Here is a 19,871-nt window from a genome sequence, read left to right on the forward strand (position 1 = left end):
TTTTCCAGTCTGCTTTTATTAATTCAACAGAAATCATACTGAAGACTTTTCCCTATTTTTCCTGCTCCTAGATGACTGTGTTTTTTTGCCTTTTGCCTCTGATTAGCCCGGGTGTGAACCAACTAGGGTGGTAGAGGCTCCGGATTTCCTGAGCGCTTACTGTATGCTGGGAATTTTATGCTAAACTTTCAGGTACCTTGCCAAGTCCAGGGTTCTGTCATTGTCATACCCATTTTAAAAACGAGGAAATTGAGACCGCAAGAGTCAGAGTCGTTACCCAAGTCAAAAGCAAAGTTGATATTTAAATCTGTTGGTTCTTAACCACATCGCTGTACTTCCTTTCGCAAAAACACAGATTTTTACCTAGCTGGTTTGCAGGTGCTTGCCGTTAAGTGACTAAGCGGGGCTCCAAGGGTTTGGAAGATGGAGCTGGCTCCTCTGTGACATTTAGATCTTGAATAGACTTTTCTTAGAGCTATTCGAGATCCCTGATTTAGACTCTGTAGCATCAGTGGAAGGAGAGTAATACAAATACAGCTCTAGAGCCTCATAGCCTTGCGTCACCCCAGGTTTGCAAATCAGCTGTTGAGAGCTGTCTGTCTCCAGTGTTACAAGTCAGCACTGTTACCAACACTTGCTTGTTAACACCTCAAAAGGGGACAGGAGACTGAGGTGAAACCCAGAGGTATAAATTCTGAAACTTGTTAGAGATTCTAGTAGTGAATTCAGTAGAGAAGGAAGTCAAAATGATTTAAAAATAAGGTTGTTGGATTTCTTACTATGTGTGCCCTCTCTTTATATATGTATGTTCCCAGAATGTTCTTTTATTCCTCTCCTCAGGATGACCATGAATGGCCACTTAGGTTGTGCACTGCACAATGCAGGAGAAACCATCCACAAATATGATAATTTAGAGGTACTCCTGAAGCTGGGCCTTGCATGATCAGCAAGCCTGCATTTTTTAAAAATTTTTAATTGAAGGAAAGTTGGCATATTATATTATGTTAGTTTTAGGTGTACAACATAATGATTTGACAAATATATACATTATAGAATGCTCACCAAGATAAGTGGCGTCGCCATCTGTCACCATACAAAATTATTACAATTTTATTGACTATATTCCATCTGCTGTACTGGTCATCCTCATGGGTTATTTACTTTGTAACTACAAGTTTTTGTACCTCTGAATGCCCTTCATCTCTTTTGCCCTTCCCCTATAGTTCCCTCACCTCTTTTTTTTTTTTTTTTCTTTTTAAGCATTATTCTTTCTACCCAGGGGAATAGTGTAGACAAAGTTTGCTTCCATCATCTTTTTGAAGCAATAAAGCATGCAGATTCACTGTCCCCACCCCAGCACCCCAGCTCAGAAATTCTATGATTCTGGTTGTTATTACCTGCACTTTTCATTGTCATTTGAAGCCTGTCAGCCAGGGAGGCTAAAGCCCCTGGTAGAGCAAGAAGGGGAGAGCCCTGGGACCCTCTGGAAGAAATGCTGTCCTGCCCCAGTGTGGAATGAAGAATTCTGCACGAGGGGCCTCAGGCTCTGGAAAGTAGATCTGGTCCCGAGCCTTTCCAGGAGGCTCCAAGGCGGCAGAACGTCCTGAGATGCTCTTGCGAGTGAGTTTATTTTTAGATTATCTTTATGTTGCCCTTCCTTGCTAAGACAAGCAATTGTTAACTGCATTAACATATGAGGAAATGGGCTGAATTATGTCTTACGGGAGAGAGCCCATCTGTATCTATCCAAGATGCTGATACAGCTAACCGTGAGTGAATTCACTCTAGGACAAAAAGAGTTCATTACAGTGCCGATTTTTAAAAAGGGGGGGAAGGGAATCTCTAAACAACTGAAGTATGCATCAATGGCTGATATATATTACCGTACTTCCTTGAGTTGAAACATTAAACGCACTTTTATAACAAGGCTGGTCTCTGTGTACTGATAAGAGGAGATCTCCAAGAGAGATTAAATAAAAAAGCAAAATAATGATCTTATTATGTTTTTAAAAAGCACATTATATGTTTATGAGTGCATAAGCATTTTTTTTTTTTTTTACAGGAATGAACAGTATGCTCTGAAGAGGGGATCTGTGGGTTGACAGATTGGGAAGGAGTTTAACTTTTTCATTTGATACCTTTCACAGTGCTTATATTTCATAGTAGAAAACTTTTGGTGGAGGAGAGAATTTAGATTTCAGTTGGGTTTTTGAGGCATTCTAATACGTCTTGAGAAAAATCTGTTTAAACAGAGCCTGCTGAGCAAAAAGCAAGATGTTGTTTGTAAACACTTGAGGCTCTGAACATCAGGAACCTTCTCTCCTCTCTCACCCCCACCCCGCGCCACCTCCCCAGCCTTTCCTTACTCTACTCCTCCCCACCCAGCTCCCCAATGATTGCATTATCCCTGTAACACAGGATTGTCGGTGGCTCTCAGTGTCCAACAGGAACCAGTCCAGGAGAGAATAGGATGGAGCCCCAGATCATAGGCTTATGGTCTGTCTGTCTTCAGTGCCCAGGGGAGTGTTTGTCAAGGACCAGACACAGTGCTTTCTCGGGGATATAGGGGAATGACTTGCTGTTCAGAGACTACATATGACTTCTTGGAGCTTCAGCGTAGAAACTTCCTACTTGTGGGAGCCTGGGTGGCTCAGTCAGTTAAGTGTCTGCCTTCGGCTCAGGTCATGATCCCAAGTCCTGGGATTGAGTCCCTCGTAGAGCCCCACATCTGCTCCCCACTCTGCAGGGAGCCTGCTTCTCCCTCTCCCTTTGCCCCTCCCCTGCTTGTGCTCTCTGTCTCAGATAAATATATAAAATCTTTAAAAAAAAATCTTCTTGTAAAAAACTCATTGTCAGGAGTAAATACAGCGTGAAATGGAAGGTTCCTGGCCCATGCCCCAAAGGACAATATTTGCTAACTTGCCTCACCCTTTCCCCAACGTTCAAGGTGGGGTCTGACCCCCATTTCTCCTCTGCATGTTTCCGTTGGTCCCCATTCCTGAGCTGCTTTGTCCCAGAACACACCCCATTCCTCCCTGCTGTTGTCTTTGCCAGCTGTGTCTCCCTAGTCTTCAAGGTCCCACACTTCTCCTTCCTGGACAGAATTAGACTATCCTTTGGGATTCAGTTCAGATGGGGCCTCCACACCACCTTTCCTGGTTCTCTTCTTTACCAGGGAAAAAAAAAAAAAAAAAAACAAAGGCCAGATGTCTTCTCTTCCTCTTCAGAATAGCTCATTCTGGTCTCCCTGTCTTTATAATGATTATATCACCGATGACATCTTCCTTAGTTTACAGCCGTCTAAGTGTTGCTAGATAGCCTTCCTGAACACAGTGACTAAGTCTTGTTCATCTCTAGACCTCCCCTTTGTTCCCACATTCTCCAGTAAGCGTGTGTTAATGAGTGACTTCATTTTTATGATTTGCCCAAGTATTATTTCACTTTCATTTAAGGGATTATTTTAGTTCGAAGCTTAAAAAAAAAAAAAAGATGACATTTCCTTGAAATGTACTATTATTAGTAGGGTGGACAGAATTTCTTTCACCTGGCAAGGATTAAACTTGGAAGTTGTAGAGCTGCCGTTCCTGAAGAATGTTCAGGAAGAGACAGGCAGACATTTATCTAGGTGGTCCTGGCTATTGCCACCCTTTATGTGAGTAACTGGCTCATAAGTTCTCGTCTGGTGAGGTGAGATCTTATCCTGGTAATTTTAAAAAAGCAAACAAACCTCACCCACTATTAAGACAGCTCCCAGCAGAGGTAAAAGAAATTTAGACAGCAACTATGCAGTAAGGTTGTAGATATATGGGAGGAAACAGCTGCTTCATTTTCCTGTTTCTTTCCATTCTTACCCACAATTACATGGATCTATATTATAATCTATATTAGAGCGGAGACCATAGGGCATACACACAGTTTAATATTCTTATTTTCTCTTAACATATTTCCTACACATTTTCCCATGTCTTCATGGATATTTGATTCTGGTTCTCCATGAAACCGTTGGAGTTCACTTCATTGTTGCCTTTCTCCAGCAAGGAATTCCATGCCTGTAGAACAGAGCTATAGCCGGGGGGGAATGTCAGCCTTGTATATTTCTTTAAAAGATGAGATCTCATTCTGGTATTGCTGACATGTACTAGAGCACAAATAGGAACCCATGATTTGATTGAAGTTCTCGCAGCCCAGTAAATGAGATTAAGATCATGAGCCGCTTTAAAAAACGTTTTCTTCAGCAAATACACATCTTTAAGAGATTAGACGGAGTTTTTTCCCAAGCAATGCCTTTTTAATATTTACAAAGGCCTGTTGGGAACAGCTGGAAGGCAGCCTTCTCTTATCAGCCCCAAGTTGTTTGCTAATGAATTTCAGGGCTCCAGCACTAATAGGACAGAATAATTTTACATAGAAGAATCGATCTCTAGCCTCCTTTTTCAGAAGGAACTAATCTGGCTGGTGCCTGTAAGCAATGAGGTGTGTTGTACATAAGGAAATCATTAGGGCTAACTACCAGAATCTCTTTGAGGTCTGTGCATATAATCTCCAAAGAGAGAGTGGGGATTTAAAAATTAACTACACAGAATCCTAACAAGCACTATAGATTCCTTATTGGAACTAATCTTGCTCTGGCCTTAGGCTAACTCAACTAGATTTGTACTCCCTTTGTTGATTTAAAGCCACCTTGACTCCTTTTTACAATGGTAACCAACGGTCTCCTAACATGATGATGTCGTTTTTCTCTGTGGAAGTTCTTAATTATTTTTGCTATTTCTATTATCAGTTGTAGTCATAGTACGAAGGACCATCAAGGTAAATTTGCCTGCCTGGTCAGCTTACCCATCAGAGATGGCATACTTTATAATAATCTTGTTTATCTGTACTTATTGCAAGTCATCTCTTATAATTTAGCACAGAGATGATGGTCAGATTTCTTTGTGTTTCCCAGAGGGGTGACTGCATCTTGGTGTGGCTCCCATGGCTTTGTCTATAAAAGGACCCTCCAAAGATTGTTCCTGTTTTGTTTTTTGTTTTTTTCTGTTTTAAATTATGGCGTAAAGAGAGGCATTCCTTCTTGCTAGCCACCCAGACCAGCTACACTGAGTCCCAAGGGGACGGTCCTTAGGAGAAGGACTCTGTTAGATCCTAACTTACTCCTGAATTCAGCACTGGGCTGGAATCCTCTTTAAAATATTGGAGGTTTCAGAAGAAATCTTCTCGATTAGAAGTCTATGAAGTGGCTTCAGTTCCTGGGACTGGGCCCAGGGTGCCTGCGATGGGGGGAGTTCTGCCAGGTTAGGGCTGTTTGGATACCACTGACAGCAAACCTTTTAACCTGGTTGCTGTTTATTCTTGCCGGCCTCCTCCCCTCATTACGTTCTCTGAATCTGTCCCATTTATCACCTGTGACACTGCAAAGCTGCTCCTGCCCTGAGATAAGTTAGGGGTATCTGGATAGGAGGCAAGTCCTGGGGAAGAAGTGAGGGGAGGTTGCTCTGTGCTCCTGGCAGCCTTTCTTAAAATCTAGGGCTGGGATCAGAGTCCAGACTACAACTGTTACTCCTTCCGTATGACCACATCCTTGAAGGAAGGAAGGAAAGGAAGAAAGAAAGAGAGAGAGAAAGAAAGAAAGAAAGAAAATAAATTTTTAAAATTACAAAACTACCCCAGACTATCCAAAGCTGCTCTGAAGTCAGCCCAAGGCACAGCTTCACCAAGGGGTTTGTTTTCTGTTTCTGTTCTTATCATTCAGTCAATCAACTAATGTTGACTGGGCGATTTACTAAAGCTAGCAGAGAATTGAACAACAACAAAGGAGGTCCCTGCCCTCTGGGAAACATTCATCTAGTTCTTAGAAAAAGGTTAGGATACAAATTATTGGAATGTGATAGAGACCACATCAAAGCTGTCTATCAGTTATCTGCTGCTGTGTAACAAATTGCCCTAAAGCTTAGCAGCTAAAAACAACAATAAGCATCTGTTATTACATAAGTGCCCGGAATCTGGGAGCAACTTAGGTGCGCAATTCAGACTTGGTTTCTCTCGTGAATTAGCAAGTTGGCCACATTTGCAGACATCTGAAGATTTGTCCTTTTTTTTTTTCTTTTTTCTGTTTGTGCATGTATGCACGTTTTCTCCTAAGTATCTAATTTCAAGGTGGTTGGCTTGCACAGCTACAAGTCTGCGCTGGCTTTGAACCTGAGGCCTCCTCCACGTGGCATCCTCAGAACACAGTAAATGGCTTTCCGCACTTCAAAGTGGAAGTCTGTCACGTCTTTTACAGTCAAGTCTTGACCGTCAGATGTGGGCAGCCACACAGTATCTTATGGTTCCACAATTCTCATCTTCTGTCCTGGGTGGAGGCTACAGCAGGGCGGAGATGCCGCCGAATGGGAAGCAGTGCAGGCTGTCTCGGGGACTGTCTTTCCCAAGAGGTAGAGATCTTGTGTAGTAATGATAAGTCGGTGTTGGGGCACCTCCAGGAGGAGCTGGGCTATGAAATGGGGTGAGGGGAATTTTCAGTAGCTGAGGTCCTGGAAGAGAGTGTCGAGAAGTGTTGCATCAAAAGCAAAGAGGATGGGCATCCGTGTGTTCAAGGAGCATTTGCCAGAGCAAAGCCTGGCAAAGTCCAGGAGCTGTGAGGTTTTGAAGGCCAGGCCAGGGAGTTTGGACTTTGTTTGATTATCAAACAAAGTTTGATAAAAGGAAGTTTTTGAGCAGGTGAGTGACCTAATCATCTGTCTATTGGGGCTTTAATATGTGTACGGACTTTAGTTTTCCCATGCCCTTCCTTCCTTTGGCCCCTCTGTACCATCCAGCTTGGCACCCCTCTAATTTCGAAAATTCTGTAGCACTTCTCCGCCTGTGCCCCTTGATCCCGTCCTGCCTGGGACTGTTAGGTTTTCATATTTCTGTCTTATCACAAGTAGATTACAAGGGCCATAAGGGCCATATCTTTATCTATTTCTCTTTCCCCTTCTGTGCCTAGTGCACTGGGTACCCAATAAATATTTGCTCACCGATTGGTTAATAACAAGTGATTGCCACATGTGCCTACAACCCCTGCTTCCAGCCTGTGGTGCATAATTTACAGTGAAACCTTTTTCTAAAGAGCAAGCTGTTTGTGGTGGATTTGATTTATGTAAGCTGGAAAAAAAGTCTGCCGAACTAGGGCTGTGTGCTTGGCGTTTGCCAAAATAGAGGAAACTTGGAATAATAGTTTTATTTTTAAAAACCCATGCTGTATTTTCAGCTTCAAAGAGAGTTCTTAGTTTGCCTCACTGAGGCAAGGGAAGTAGTAACCAGCCACAGAGTGAAAGACGGGTGGCTTGCCTCTTTCAATAGTGAAGGGTAGGCCCATTCATACACATGGGAGATGTTTAGGGAATAAAGCTCTCGTTCAGAATTTGGGGCTGGGTTTTGTCTCCCTCCCCCCTTCCTCAGTTTGAATGAAATGATTATTGTTCATGTATTTTCATTGAGCAAGTCAGGATTGTACCCTAGTCCCATGAAAGTGGGAGAGGTCTGGTTTCAAGCTAGCCAAGACAGTGTTCTCTTGAAAATCTCCATCAAACAACCCAACAAGCAAAAATGCAGGAATGCAGACTCTGTTGTCAAAACGTAGCAGACCTCTGTAACCTTGAACCACCCAGGACTTGAAGAGAGAAAGCAGACAGAGGTAGCAGCAAATGAGTTTGCAGAAAGGGGTCAATCAGACAATGTCTGTGGGAGGGGGAGGGGAGCCGGCAGGAAGCAACCCATGTGCTGGCTGAGTCCCAGGAAGGCCCAGAAATGGGGGTTCCCAGGTTCCACAGAGGCAAGGCCAAGGGCCTCAGGGTGGGAGAGGGGGGTGTCAGAGTTGTCAGGGAGTGAGGAGGATTCGCAGGAGAATGAAGCAGAGAAGTCCCTCCAGGGCAGATCTGGGACAAAGCAACCAGTCCAGAGTGGGCAAGAGGGCTATTTCCAGGATGAACAATGGAACTGATGAAAAAAGAAGAAAAAAGAAAGATTGGGAAGTTCTGGGTTTGAATCCTGTCTCTGTCACCAGTGATCTGTGAATGTAATCAAATCACTATTTTTGGATTTCCCTTTCCTTACTTGTAAAAAAAAAAAAAAAAAAGTTGGAGCAGGAGCACTTGACTGACTCAGTCATTTAAGCAGCTGCCTTCCGCTCAGGTCATGATCCCAGTGTTCTGGGATGGAGTCCTATATCCTGCTCCTTGCTTGGTGGGGAGCCTGCTTCTCTCTCCTTCTGCCCATCCTCCTACTCACGTGTGCACACTCGCTCTCTCTCTGACAAGTAAAATTTTTAAGAGGTTGGAACATATAATGTTTAAGATCCAAGCTGTGATGCGTTGTGATTCTCCTGGGTAAGCAAGGCACTAAAGACCCCAGTGGATCCTGTCTACGTAAGAGACCTGAAAACGTATGTCCACACCAATTCTTCCATGCAAATATGCATAGACATATTCTGAATAAAAGCCCCAGACCAGAAGCAGCCTAAAGAGCCACCTATTGGTAAATGGATAATAAAATGTTAGGCATTTATGCCAGGAATACTATTCAGCAAGAAAAAAGAAGAAAGTGCTTTATCAGCTATAGCGTGGGTAACCGTCAAAAACCCTACGCTAAGTGGAAGAAACCAGACATGAGACTGCGTATTGTATGGTTCCCTTTAATTAAAGCAGTGTCCAGAAAAGGCAAATGTATAACAGCAAGAAGTAGATTACTGGTTGCCTGGAGCTGAGATGAGAATGGAAATTAACTGCAAGGAGGCACTTCAGGGATGATGAAATATTCTAAAACTGGCCCGTGGTGATGGTTGTACAACTTTCTAAATTTACCAAAATCATGGCATTGTACAATTACAATTATGTGCACTTCTATTGTATGCTTTTAAATCATACCCCAGTAAAGCTGTAAAAAGGACTAAGTAACCAACAAGGGGTGGGAGTGGGGAGAGATAGAAGTGAAACAAGATTGGCAATATGTTGATTATTGTCAAAGGTGGCCAAGGGAGAATGAGGGCTCCTTATACCCTTATTTCTGCTTTTTCTGTATTTGAAATTTTGCGTAATAAAAGAGTTTTAAAAACCTAAGGATAAAGCAAAAAAGGCAATCACAAGCCTGTTATTGTGTGGTGGTCAGATAACACTTACAGCATATGTTTTACATTTCACAGTGGGGAATGTTCTAGACACTCTTGGGATATGATTTAACCCCCCACTGACACCAAATCCACAGAATATCAAGTCACTTTTAATGTGCTAGCTGTGTTAGCTTTTCTCAATACCTTAGCAGGCACTTGAGAAAATCATGGTGATCACATCATCAGGAAGAAGGTTAAATTTGCGTAGGCATATTCTGTTTTAGTAAGTGTGATATATTTTGGAAAGCATAAAATTAAAGTATGCTTTAGTTCAGAGGAAGTCTCAATCTTAGAAAAGTAGACCTAAAACCACGTTGTTTTTAAGAGTTCTGATATCTGGATTTTTCTATGCCTGAAACGTAGACGCAACATCCCCGCTGAGCAGGGAGCCTGATGGGGGATTCGATCCCAGGTCCCTGAGATCATGACTTGAGGTAAAGGAAGATGCTTAACTGACTGAGCCATCTAGGTGCCCTGACATTTATGATTTTTAAAGATTTTTAACAAATCATTTTTATATGGAAAAGAATTAGAACTAATCTGGAAGTTATTAAGGCACATATTTATAATGTACCAGATGTGTGGTCCTATTTCTTAGGGTAAAATATGTTTCAAATATTAGCCAAGGTACCAAGGATTTTCCCTCTGTGCCCCTTTCCCAGTCCAGTGTCATATCTAACTGTTTTGTGTTGGGGAAGGTGGAGGAAAATGGGAATCTAGGAACTGGAGAGAGATAGACGTTCCTAGGAATTTTCCACTTTGTCCTCCGGAAGGAAGACAACGCTTCAATTACATAATCTCTAAGATCCCATCAAAGCTTGAAATACTCGCAGTGGTTTCAGTCCTCAGCAAATAAGAGAAAAGAAGGGTTGATTATTCGCTCTCTAGATATCTGGAATCAGAGGGTCCAATTTGGTGACCTGTTTGAGGTCAGACTGACCAGTACATTGAACTTGATGTTCAAACCGCCTGTATGTCCAGTCATTCGTGTAGCTTTCCTGCAACTGTTCACCAACATCTCGTGCACTAGAGATCCCCATGCTTTCAGGGGTGACAACCTCAAAGGCTTATATTCCAGAAATAACCCAGTAATACATAGGCACATCCCTTTATTAGAGAAGATAATTCTAGAGTGGATCAGCATCTGAAGTTCCTTTACAACTTTTTCCCATTGTGGTTTTGTTTGTTTTGTTTTGTTTTACAAAGAGGGAGGAGGGGCAGAAGGAGAAGGAGAGAGAATCTTAAGCAGACTCCTCGCTGAGCATGGAGCTGCCTCAGGGCTCAATCAGGACTCTGGGATCATAACCTGAGCCGAAATCAAGAGTGTGATGCTTAACCAACTGCCGCCACTCAGACGCCCCCACAGGGCATTTTATGAGCTCACCTGCAGGGTGTTCCTCATCTGACTGTCATTTTTTCATTTAGGTTAGCTGGATCCTTGCATTCATTTCCATTCTTAATTAGCACTTAACAAGTGTATGATCTAAGAAGGTTCACCCACAAAAATGAAAACCCAGGATTGCAAAGCCAAGCAAGTCTCCTGTCATACACTGAGGAGAGAAGAAGAAAAGTGAAAATATTCCTGGACTTTATAGCTGCCCTGATTTGGTATCAGTGTTGGGAGATAGCTCCTAACTGGGATTTCGAATTCTGGGTGGAGAGCTGATAACTGTAGATTGTTATGCTTTGAGTCATTAGAGACCATAATTTCTGTCTTCATCCTTTCGGTTTTATTATTTAGTTTTAGAAATCTGCTTGAAAAGCCCTACTTGTCTCCTCTGCTGCTTTTCTCTGAGAAGGACTTCTCCTGCACTGTTAAGCCCTACAGGGCAGAAACCACAAAGTAGGAAATTGGGGAACCAGGGTCTGGTTTCCTGGCGGATACCTTTAGGGGAACAGCTCTGCAGCCAGAATAAACATTCCAACTCAGTTAGAGATAACTTCTTGGTTTTCTATTACCCATGCCAGTGAGGTCATGAAAAATAGGCACACGTTAATGAGCATCATGTTTTGTTTAAAGCGCGTTTGTCTGATAGAAAATGCTCGGAGTTCAGAAGCCTGCGAATTGTGTCCCAATTAATGTTTTGCTACTGGTAGTGTATTATGCAGAAAACAGTTCAGCTCCTTTTTTTCTGCTTCTGCTCTCTCCTGAGGTGTACAGTGTGAGCCCAGCTGTGTGCTGTGGACTGAGCTCAGTTAGATTTACCTGTGTCTCTTGTGGATCGAGGCACCTGTGCTAAGGAAAAAGAGCAAGCATGGGCAGCCATGGGAACTGAAGGGGAGAAAGGGCTAACCTTCCCCAAAGGGGCACATGCATTCATGAGATGATCACCTTTTCTGCAAGTTCTTACTGGTCACATTGTTTAAGTGAATCCAATAGTAAGAAGTAAATATAAAACAACCACAATTAGTTTCTGGCGCCTTATGCAATAGTTTCCCCTCCCTTCATTGGGAGGGAGTGAAATATTTCACCTAAGTAAATTTGCCAGGTAAGTGTCAACATTTCAAGCAGTTTGAATGGATTATTTTCTCAACTTTTTTCTTCTCTATCATTAGAGAAACTGCCCTCCCCAGCTCTTCCTTCTGGGGGGCAAATCCCATTCTGTCATTCCTCAGCTTGAAATTCTCAAAAGTGTTTTCAGGATCAAGTTCAAACTCCTTCACCTAACATAATAAAGGTCTGATGATCTGGGTCTAGCCCAGCTTCCCAGCCTCATTTCCTTCCCCTCTTCCAAAGGCACTCTGTGCTTTAGCCTTTCTGAACTATTTCTTATGGTTAAATGAATCTGAACTTTTATACATATTGTGTCTTCGCTTGGATTGCCTGACCTTCATTAGGCTGATTCCTCTGGACCCAAGCTTTGAGATGCCTCCAAGTCAGCCCCCCTCCCCTATAAATCCCTGGTACTCCCACATAAATGAGATGCTGGTCTTCTAGTTTTCCCAGGGGCCTCTATCACGAACTTACTCCCCTGCTGTAAATGTGGGACACCTGGCCTGCCTTCCCCACTAACAGTCATACTACAGATGATTCTTGATCTGCCTCACCTGGTTACCTCCTGACAAACACATCATAAATTGAAAATACCCTATGAAAATACCCTAACATCGAAAATATATCTAATAAACCTAAGCTACCAAACATTCTAGTTCATGCTCAGAATACTTATACTGAAATCAGTCCCCAGTTGGGTAATGTCCTCTAACAAAAAGCATCTTTTATCATTAAGTGTTGAAGATCCCATGTAATTTCTTGATTACTGTTCTGAAAGTGAAGAATGAAATGGTTGTGAGTGTAACAGTTGTTTGCCCTGGTGATCGTGTGGCTGCCTGGGAGCTTGTGCTCCCTGCTGCCATCCAGCATCTCCAGAAAGTATTGTACTCATAACGCTAGTCGGAGAAGAGATCAAAATTCGAAGGATGGTTTGTACTGACTGCATTACCACTTTAGCACCATCGTAAAGTTGAAAAATTTTCAAACCATCCTAAGACAGGAGCTGCTGTCACTACGTTTATTGAGCAGTTACTAAACACTGGGTACTTTTCCGAGGGGTTTATTTGTATTAACTCATTTAATCCCCAGGGGAATCTTTTACACGAGAAACTATGGTTTCCTGCCTCTTAAAGATGAGTGAGTACACTGGGTCCACAAGACGCTCTTCAGCTTAACCAAAGTCTTGCTGCTACCCACTGGTACAAGGAGGATTTGCTCCCCAGGCACTCTGGTTCCACAGCGTCCACCACTACACCCACTGCCTGTGTCTGCAGGGGCTAGGTCCCTTGTCAGGGCGCCCACTGGGTGTGCCATGTTTGTAGGAAAGGATGAATGAGTGCACTATTGCACTGGGAACTTGTAGAGTCTGGATGGTGCAAAACAAGGGATATGCCAGACTGGCATTTAAAATTCTCTTTAGGGGCTCAGTCCCTTAGCATCTGCCTTCAGCTCGGGTGTGATCTCAGGGTCCTGGGATAGAGCCCCATGACGGGGAAGTCTGCTTCTTCCTTTTATGCCTCTCCCCTAGCTTATGGGCTTGTGCTCTCTTTCGCTATCTCTCGCTCTCAAATAAAACTAAAAATTCACTTTAACTTGACTGCCTCCTCATTGGTGATTGGCAGGTTTTGGTGTGACCCCTACTAGTCCTACCTTGATTAGTAAGAAAATCTTTATTGCCTTCTTATTTAAACCCAGTTGGACCTGTCAAGAGAGAAGGGCTTGTGTGTATGTGGGGTGGGAGAAGGTGTAGAATGTTGACTGCAGCAGAAGGGAGTGATGACCTTCTGGAAACTTCTGGCCCTCCATCCATGACCCACAAGGGAACCTGAACACTTTTGGGGCTGCAACTTGTGGCAAAGTCCTTAAAGCCTTCAGAATACATAATACATATGATGTATAGGCATCAACATTCTTGTCTCGTTAGGAATGTTGTGACATCAAGGACCACGATTACATGAACTCTTCTTTTCTATCAGATGAGATGAGCATAACTACCCTTGGTTTTGTTTTGGTTTCGTTCAGGGAATGTTTTCTTTTCAATAAACTGACAGTATCCTTCTAGAAATTGTTTTCAGTCATCTTCTGTTTAAATCTGGCAACACTGATTTCTCTCTCTTGGAGGCATCAGGAAGCCAGTCAACACATCTCTGTTTAATACAATTGAACATAAATGACTCATTTTCCCAAATTCTAACCCTGGTCTGGAAACTGCATCGCCGCAGAACAGACAAGTCCTGAGGAAGGGTGGGGGCAAATTATCTTTGGGGGAGGACATGTAATTAAATCATTTTCAAGTAAGCCCATGCGCTATGCCTTCCATCATTATGGATGGAGAAAATAATACCACATTACTTAGAGGGAGTGAGGTAAACGTCAATCTTTAGACTTTCAGCTGAAACACAGAGGAAGCGCCTTTTGAAGTGTAAGTTCTGGAATGCTGAGCTTCCAGTTAAGGGCTCACCCTCTGAGCAGAATCTTAATAAGCTGATCTGCAGAAGATAATGGGAGGTCTGAGAAAATATAAGGTATTTAAGCATCTTTTTGATACTCGTGTTAGGGGTTCCTCCCCTTAAAAAGGAACTGATATTTTAGGGTGCCTGGGTGGCTCAGTGGATTAAGCATTTGCTTTCAGCTCCGGTCATGATCTCGGGGTCCTGGCATTGAGCCTAAATGGGGCACCCTGCTCAGTGGGGAGTATGCTTCTCTCCTGCTGCCCCTCCTCTCTGCTCCTGCTCTTTCTCTCTCTTTCTGTGTCTCAAATAAATAAACAAAATATTAAAAAAAAAAAAAAAGGAACTGTTTTTTTCTTAACCAAATTTGTTGGAGGAGGCATGTTTCCTGAGATCTAGGTCCTTCCTATTTGAGTGGTAGTATCACTTCTAATTTAAGAAAAAGTCATTTGGAACGAAATTTGTGAAACTTTGCAGCCTCACATCTACTTTTCATGAATTACAAAGATTGCCCACCGTGGGTCATGAATACAGATGTTCAGATCATGAGAGCACAGGCCACTGTTGGACAATTTGTGGGAATCACTCTGCCTCAGACCTGGGTAGGCAGAGGAATCTACATTTTCACCAGCCTCCCTTGGTGAGGCTAAGGATGGAGGACTATAGGTGGGAAATACTGGCCTAAGGTCTTTACCTTCTGGGGGTACTTTTTAGGGCTCCAGACTACCTGTGCCTCGGGTCCTGGCCCTGTCCTGGCTGCCATCCTTTGTTGAGTGTGCTTGGCCTTGGCCAGACACTGTCTCCCCCTCCCTTTCTCTCCCTCTGAGTAGAATCTTTGCTCTTGCTGAGCTGTCCTCTCCAGAGGACAGAGCTCCCTCTGAATTTCAAACCCTCTCCACCCCAGCACAGATACCAGGCTATAGCTTTTGGCAAGACATACTGAATGATTGGGAAACAGAGAAGAAGCAAAACTCTACTAGGTGCTCAGAATCCCTTTTGGTGAAGTTCCCCTTTCTTTGGTCCTTGCTTTTCATTTTTTATAAAATAGAAAGTCTCATAGGGGTGGTTTTTCCAGAAGGGATAGCCTGTCAGTGGTTGTCCAAGCAACTACCTTTTAGAAGCCCAAAACTAGGGTCACCTGGGTGGCTCAGATGGTTAAGCATCTTGGTCATGATCTCAGGGTCCTGGGATTGAGCCCGACATTGTGCTCCCTGCCTGGCGGGAAGCCTGCTTTCCTTCTCCCACCCCCCCAGCTTGTGTTCCTGCTCTCTCTGTCTCTCTCTCTCTCTCTGTGTCAAATAATTAAATAAAATCTTAAAAAAATAAATACTAAAGCCACTTAACACTTGGTTTGCTATGTTTTTTTTTTAAATATGTGTTTAATGAAAGCTTAAGGAATATAAGATAAAGTAAAATAAAACATCTTTCTCCCCCCCTTACTTTAGAGTTGCAAGTAGGTTTCCAGAAAGTGTCTCTGCATATATGTGTATACACGTGGGATCACATCACTGTATTTCAGGGGCTCTCAGAGGCCATTTGACTATATAATATACTCCATTTTCACATATGTTGAGATGTGAGCAAATGTGCATTTTATTGTTGATAAAAGAAAGGCAGTTACTCTTCTGAGACTCACTTTTTTTTTTAACTTCATGGTATTTCATATTCCAAATCTGTATTCAAATACATATCCTGTATTCCAAATTTATGAGTGCATCATGATTTGTTTCATTTCCTTATTCAACATCATTTGTTTAATTTTTTAATTCTTATTCAAGAATTCAATTATTCAAGAATTTGCTTGTTCTTGAACATTCATAATACTTAGAGGTTTCCATATCCCATGTCGTCCTGCAGCAAACGTCCTTGTGTGTGTGAATACACACATACATACCCCTAACTAACAGATGAAGAAACGTCTTAGGGCTCAACCTGCGGTGTTCTGTGCCTCTTGCCCAGCTGAGAAAAGATACAAAAATAACATTATTAAGTGAAGGTGGTGTAGTTCACAGGCACCCTTGAGTCAGGAAACGTTAGCTTTGGTAAAGATGACAGCATTCTCCCCCGTCCTGCTGACTCTCTGTTAGTCTTGTACCTGTGAACTCTCACCCGCCCACCCCTGCCCCGCCATTATTTCCCAGGGGCTCGGCGTGGGGGAGTCGGCCCATCACATCTGCCTCTCCCTTTCTGTTTAATTAGGTTTGAGCTATGTATTTCCTTCTCTACCCCTCTTTTTCTGCCTTCCTCTTTTAGTTTTCCAGCTGGTATGCCGTTCGCCTGCCTCTTGGCCAGAAAGCTTCCATGACCTCAGGGATGGCCTCGGTCCCGGTCTTAAACAGTCAGCGCTTAATAGATGTTCTTGGCGGCCCTAGAGGTCCTGGCCTTTCCTCCAGGCCCTCCTGAGCGCGCCCTGGCGGGGTGTCTGAGCTCGTGTGTGCTCCTCGCTGCCCCCCAGAAGTAGTCTCATTTTCTCTCTGGTTATCTGGCCTAACTGCCTGGTCTCAGAGCAAGGGCAGTTGTGCACCTGCCTGATAAAAATGGTTAAACTGCTTCTTGTTAACGGCCCACGGGTATTGTCAGAGGCAGTTATTTACAGGTTCAGTTGCTTTTTGCGAAATACAAAGATCAAAGACCTCTTCTGCAGTTTCCTCCCCTTCTCAGACCACAGTTTCCTTCCTCCGTATTCAGAGGTGGTGCAGCTCACATTTGAATTCTACTTTCTCACCCCGGGTGGCAAATAGTATCTCCGTCCCACCCACAGGACACGCAGGCTGCCTGGTCGGTCGCTGCCCCGTATCCATGAGCGGACTGTTGTGCAAGGTGCTTAGAGGGTTGGTTAGAAGTCTCTCTGTCTTAAGGGAGCTGAGTCCTGCTGGAGGTGTGCCTCAATAGTTTTCGACTTTTCTGGGCCCTTCAGAGAAACTGCAGCAAGCTTGAGGATGAAGGGGTGACGCTTGGTAATCAGGGAGCGTGAGGTTCACTCTGGCACCTTCTCCAGAAGTGATCCCCCTTCAAGGGTTTTTTAAGTGATAGGTTAGCAAGATGGCCCTCGAGACTAATGAAATGATGACAGTAAGAGTGCTCTGAAATAAGACCGGGATTGGGCAGGGCCCCCACGTGATTGAAGAAGAGGAGATGAAATGAGAACATTTTACTTATTTATTTATTTGTTCATTCATTCATTCATTCATTCAGACTTTAATTATTTCAGGGACAGAGAGCACAAGTCGGGGGCAGGGGACAGGCAGAGGGAGAGGGAGAAGAAGCAGACTCCCCACTGAGCAGGAAGTCCCATATGGGACTCGATCCCAGGACCTAGGATGATGGCCTGAGCCAGGGGAAGATGCTTAACTGATGGAGTCACCCAGGTGCCCCCATATGGGAACACTTTAAAGGATCCTCCCAGAAAAGGCACAGCACCCCAGACTCAGGACATCTTGGCACCCTCAAAGTGCACCCAGGGGTTGCTAGGGATCTGTGGGTCTCAGGTTAGAAAGTTCTGCTTTCCAGCTTGGTGGAAGTTACTTGTGGGCCCAAGACCATTACCTGAATTTGAGCTGTCATACCTCCCAGACCTGAAGCCCTTGGCAGGTCAAGTTACTTTGCTTCTTTTAAACCTCTGGTTTTCCATCTAAAGGGGAAAGAGAGAAAACCAGGTGCACAGGATTACGGGAGGACCTAAATAAAACACCTGGGACATCGTGGGATTTTGGCATCTGGCTGTTCTTTTCCCCTCCTGTGTTCATCTCCGCTTTAGTGCAGCGAGGTTTTCTCCAGGGAGATGGATTTCAGAACAATGGATAACCCTTAGGACACAGAGGTGAATTGTATCTCTCAGGACACTTATGTTTTTGCAGAGATTAGGAAATAAATGTCACTCTTCAGACAATCGCCCCTCCTCACCAAACACACACGTTGGATGGCCCTGAAGAGTACTGTCTCAGAAGACTGGCAAGGACTGGGGTCCCTGTAGGAGGGCCTGGGGGAGGGGGCCGCTGTGTTTACTCTCAGAAGTTGACCCTCGCCCAGGACAGTAACTCCAGTAGGGGACACACCACTGGGAAAGGCCTGAGTCTGGAGGATGACAATGCAGCTCTCCACATTGGAGGAAAGGAAGGTCTCAGGAATCTTGGGGAGGAGAGAGAACCAGACTCAGTCATGGACAGAGCCTAGCCTTGAAGGCTAATGACTATGCTTTGAAGAGCGGGGGTCCCCGTTCCCTCCCCTTTCCTCCTTTTCTATCTCTGTTCTCCAAAATCCACTTAAGAGTCTTTGAACAGGGACGCCTGGGTGGCTCAGTTGGTTAAGCGGCTGCCTTCCGCTCAGGTCATGATCCCAGCGTCCTGGGATCGAGTCCCACATCGGGCTCCTTGCTTGGCGGGGAGCCTGCTTCTCCCTCTGCCTCTGCCTGCCACTCTGTCTGCCTGTGCTTGCTCTCGCTTCTCTCTCTATGACAAATAAATAAAATAAAATCTTAAAAAAAAAAAGTCTTTGAACAAAAACATTGATCCACTTAAGGGTTTTTGAACAAAAACATGGTACTTCAAAATGCTTCAACATTCCTAGCTTTGTTTGGTGTTCATTTTAAAGGGAACAAAAGGGGGAAATGACAACATGAATTTTGAAAGGTTAATATGAGTATTAAGAACCTAATGAATGAACACTTTTCGATCTGTTGGATCGGATAGGAAAATAGGATGATTAGCAAATGTGGAGTAAAATGAGTGTGGCGTGTTGATGGAGGGACCTTGTGGGCATTCAGTCAGGAAGGAGGACCAAAGCTCTGGTTTGTGGGGTTTGAGTATTAAGCAAAGGAACAAAAGTATCCACAGACCTGTGCTCCATCCCAGGCCAACCAGCATGTGACTTCTGTTCTTTTTCCAGGAGGGTTACAAAGTTAGGAACTGGCCTCCTCATGGCACAGGGGTTCTTATCCAGTTTCCACCATGTCCGTCCTCAGAGAACCACTCCTCCCATCTGTGATTCTCTTTTTTTCTGCATCCTTTCTAGGGTATTATTTTCTGGGCTCTTTTGGTTGTGGAAATTAGATGGAGCGTCATGATATGGGCTATTGAAAATAGCAATCGCTGATAACCTTGTAATTATAACTCAGGATCGGTTTAAGTGGAACTCTTATCTAGAACATTTTCAATGGGAACCCAGGCATTATGTTTATCAGAAGGAACATGTTCGGTAACTACAGAGTGGTACCGGGTCTGTGTGCTTTGGGGTGTCGTTTTTTGCTTATCTGATAGGCAGACTTTGACAAAGCCCAGGGTTGGAGGGAGAGTGGGAAACAGGCATTCTCAATCTCAAACTCTATTGAAAAGATTGCGAGTTGGCACCTTTCCGGGGAGCAGTCTGGCAATACTGAAGTAGCAAGACGGAAAAGACCCAGAGATTCCCCTTCTAGGACTTCATTCTTCTGTAGTAATAGGATGCATGCGTGGATAGATTATGCACAAACATATTCGGGCCTTAGTCACTGCAATATCACATGTCGTAGAAAAAAAATGGAAAGGGCCTAAATGATCACCAAATTTAACCAAACTTCATTGAACTAAGGTTAACTTAGCCGTGACCCTGCCAGATGATAGAAAGAAAAAAGAACTATGTATGCTTCTTTCTTTTTTTTTTTTTTTAAAGATTTTATTTATTTATTTGACAGACAGAGATCACAAGTAAGCAGAGAGGCAGGCAGAGAGAGAGAGAGAGAGGGAAGCAGGCTCCCAGGACCCTGAGATCATGACCCGAGCCGAAGGCAACAGCCCAAACCACTGAG

General features: G+C 43.8%; 1 protein-coding gene and 1 long non-coding RNA gene across 3 annotated transcripts in view; both read left to right on the top strand.

The window, feature by feature from the left end:
• Positions 1-19,871, top strand: part of TNFAIP8 (TNF alpha induced protein 8) — a 114,942-nt gene that overhangs the window by 15,486 nt on the left and 79,585 nt on the right. The window lies entirely within an intron of this gene.
• Positions 1,428-19,871, top strand: part of LOC309861347 — a 31,830-nt gene continuing 13,386 nt past the window's right edge. Inside the window, exon 1 of the long non-coding RNA XR_014309889.1 lies at positions 1,428-19,703. This is a non-coding gene — a long non-coding RNA (uncharacterized lncRNA). The remainder of the gene's footprint in view (positions 19,704-19,871) is intronic.

Source organism: Mustela nivalis, assembly GCF_964662115.1.
Source record: "Mustela nivalis genome assembly, chromosome: 3".
Lineage (NCBI taxonomy): Eukaryota > Metazoa > Chordata > Mammalia > Carnivora > Mustelidae > Mustela > Mustela nivalis.